Below are 4234 nucleotides of genomic sequence, written 5' to 3' on the forward strand. Positions count from 1 at the left end.
AACTTGGTGCACGAAATTGTTATCACTAATTTTCACAACTCAAATAATCCCTAGTAATGGCCCCGAAAACTTGGTGCTCAATACCATGGCATAAACACAACTTCGCACAACTAACCAGCAAGTGCACTGGGTCGTCCAAGTAATAAACCTTACGCGAGTAAGGGTCGATCCCACGGAGATTGTTGGTATGAAGCAAGCTATGGTCACCTTGTAAATCTCAGTCAGGCAGACTCAAATGGTTATGGATGATATATGAATAAAACATAAAGATAAAGATAGAGATACTTATGCAATTCATTGGTGAGAACTTCAGATAAGCGAATGGAGATGCTTTGTCCCTTCCGTCTCTCTGCTTTCCTACTGTCTTCATCCAATCCTTCTTACTCCCTTCCATGGCAAGCTGTATGTTGGGCATCACCATTGTCAGTGGCTACAGTCCCGTCCTCTCAGTGGAAATGTTCAACGCACCCTGTCACGGCACGGCTATCCAGCTGTCGGTTCTCGATCATGTCGGAATAGAATCCAGTGATTCTTTTGCGTCTGTCACTAACGCCCCACAATCGCGAGTTTGAAGCTCATCACAGTCATTCAATCATTGAATCCTACTCAGAATACCACAGACAAGGTTTAGACCTTCCGGATTCTCTTGAATGCCACCATCAATTCTAGCTTATACCACGAAGATTCCGGTTAAGGAAATCCAAGAGATAGACATTAGAGCCTCGTTTGCTTGTAGAACGGAGGTGGTTGTCAGTCACTCGTTCATAAGTGAGAATGATGATGAGCGTCACATAATCATCACATTCATCAAGTTCTTGAGAGCGAATGAATATCTTGGAATAAGAACAAGCTGAATTGAATAGAAGAACAATAATAATTGCATTAATACTCGAGGTACAGCAGAGCTCCACACCTTAATCTATGGTGAGTAGAAACTCCACCGTTGAAAATACATAAGAACAAGGTCTAGGCATAGCCGTGAGGCCAGCCTCCCAAAGAGGGTTCAATCATAAAAACATGATCAAAAGATAAAAATACAAATAGCAAAAGGTCCTATATATAGAGAACTAGTAGCCTAGGGTTTACAAAGATGAGTAAATGACATAAAAATCCACTTCCGGACCCACTTGGTGTGTGCTTGGGCTGAGCATTGAAGCATTTTCGTGTAGAGACTCTTCTTGGAGTTAAACGCCAGCTTTTGTGCCAGTTTGGGCGTTTAACTCCCACTTTGGTGCCAGTTCCAGCGTTTAACGCTGGGAATTCTGAAGGTGACTTTGAACGCCGATTTGGGCCATCAAATCTTGGGCAAAGTATGGACTATCATATATTGCTGGAAAGCCCAGGATGTGTACTTTCCAACGCCGTTGAGAGCACGCCAATTGGGCTTCTGTAGCTCCAGAAAATCCACTTCGAGTGTAGTGAGGTCAGAATCCAACAGCATCTGCAGTCCTTTTCAGTCTCTGAATCAGATTTTTGCTCAGGTCCCTCAATTTCAGCCAGAAAATACCTGAAATCATAGAAAAACACACAAACTCATAGTAAAGTCCAGAAAAGTGGATTTTAACTAAAAACTAATAAAAATATACTAAAAACTAACCAAAATATACTAAAAACATACTAAAAACAATGCCAAAAAGCGTACAAATTATCCGCTCATCAATTTATCAAGCCAAAATAATGGTAACTCACAAAATTTCCAGAAATTCAAAACAAGCACAAATTCACCACAAAGTGGCTCATATAAGCACCGAAAACAAGCACAATCATACTCTAACTAATCCTAATCCTTACCTCTTATGTAATTCAGTTGATAAACCTTTCTCACACTAGAAAATATGTATATAAGGGCAGAAACACAGCTGGTGGTGGTGAGTTTCATTTTTGGGCCTAAAGTGTCGCAAAACGTCGAAATTCAACCACTGTGAGCTCGAAACTCCTTAACTCCTTAGGCGTGCTCCATGGGTGCTTCAAGAGGAGTTCTCTATACATAGAAGAGAGTAAAAATTTATCATGGTTATTATTTTTTTTTAAAAGAAAAGGAGAAAGAACAAGAGTTTACCTAGCCGAATTCGGTATAAACGCGAAGATTGGCGAAAATGGACAAGAGTTTGTGCTTGTATGATTTGAATCCTTGAAGAACAATTGAAAAATAGTGTATGAATAGTGATATAAGGGGCTGAAAACGCAGGTAGTATGTGCAAAATTTTCTTTGTTCCTGCTCTCTCACTTACGATTCTTATCTCTCTCTTTATGGTAAAATGTTATTAAATTTTTGCTTGGTAATTTTATTAAATAAAAAATATGAAGTCTAACCTAATTAAATGTGGTAAAAGAAGGCTGGAAAAATTAGAGAGAAATGGGCTGATAGCAAGAGAGAAGGGGCGTAATTTCGAGAAAACACAGTCAGCGTCATAATGACATGTTTATCTGCAGTTAACCGTGGTTAATTACTTGTGGTTAAAAATACATTAGAGAAGGATGAGAAGCTGAGATAATCTCGGCTCAGAGGCTAAGAGAGTGGGGCCGAGTTACTAGGGTAGCAAGTAAGAGAATTCGGGGCGTCTAGGAGTCATTTGCGGAATACTAGGTAGAAATTTGTTTCAGATAATTTTTACCGACAGTAAAATAATTAGTGGCTAATAACTATTCTTAAAGAAGTAAATCATGAAGAGATAGCTAATATAAATCTAGAAACACATTTACTTGAGTAGAAATTATTTTTACCACTGATTTTGAGGTTTTCAATTACTAGAATTTTTCTCGGTACACGCACAATCGTCTCTAAAAGCGTTTTTGCGGCTCAAAAGTTTTTGGTACGGTAACTAAGCCAATGATAAGATAGTATTTAATATCCATTAGTCAAATTTGACTTAGAGGGATTAATTACCCTCATAAAGCCAAGTTTGACCTCGTAACTCTCTTTTTCTTTCTAATTTTCGTTTTTTTTTTCAACCAGAAAAGTCTATTTAGTATTTACTAAAAATCTGGTTCTTACAATCAATATCTTGGTTTTTTTTATACAAGTTCTACATTTTTTAAAAATAATTTTTTTAAAAAATTTACAAGTATTAGATATTTCTCGGTTTATTGGTAAAATTATTCTTAAAATTTAAAATAATATAATATATAAATATAATAAAGAATGAAAATAAATGTGAATGTTTATTAATATATAAATTTATATTTAATTTTTAATTTAAAAAATACTAGATAATTTTGAAAAACATTTCTATAAATACTTTCAAAAAAACACATTTTTTAAAAACCAAAATTATAAGTACAATTTTTTGTATCAAATGCAAAATATTTTCTTTTTTTTTTAATAAAAAAGTCCATGTTAGTAAGACAAGTAGACAACGTTGATGTGCTAAAGAATTATGGCGTAGTGGGAGAAAAAGTTAAATTATCTTTTGGTTTGGAAGCTTTGTTCTTTTTCCAGTGCAAGATTGATTCCTTTGCAGCAAGGAAAAGACACTTTTTTGCGACACTGATTCAAGTTGCAAACTTAGAGCACCCGAGAAATTATATTTTGTTCAACTTATTTTTGGAAAACATTATCGCACGCTTATTACCCCTTTAGTTTTAATATACTTACTACTATAACATATAGTACGAAAATATTATATTTTTAGAGAATTTAAAAAAATAATAATAATGTGGAGATAATATGTTTTTAATTAGATAACATGCATTTTAAAACACTTGTCAATAAATTTGTATTGAAAAATCAGGGTGAATATGTATTTGTATTTTTTTATTTTCAATATTTTTATTTTTAAAATTTTATTAAAAGTTAAGTTGAAAAGAATAAGTTTTCTTATTTTACCTACTAACTTTTTTTCTTTATGAAATTCTAAAAAAAAATCCAAACCAAAAAATTCTAAATTTTTTAGGTTTTTAATATGTTTATAATATATTTAAGGGTGAAGTATATTTTTTTTTATGAAGTTTGGCAAAAGTTTTAAAAATATCCTTAAGTTTTATTTTATTTTAATTTTGTTTTAAAAATTTTCGATTTGTATTAAATATACTCTTAACGGCTAAATTTTCAAAAAATTTAAGACAAATCTAACGATAATGCATAAAAATTATGTTTGATTTGCTTGTATTGAGGGTTGTTTTTATGAAATTGTTGTTGAATTAGTCTTAAATTTTTTGAAATTAGTTGTCAAGGATATATTTGATACAAATTAAAAACTTTTAGAACAAAATTAAAATAAAATAAAATTTAAAA

Source organism: Arachis stenosperma, chromosome 1 (genome assembly GCF_014773155.1).
Source record: "Arachis stenosperma cultivar V10309 chromosome 1, arast.V10309.gnm1.PFL2, whole genome shotgun sequence".
NCBI lineage: Eukaryota > Viridiplantae > Streptophyta > Magnoliopsida > Fabales > Fabaceae > Arachis > Arachis stenosperma.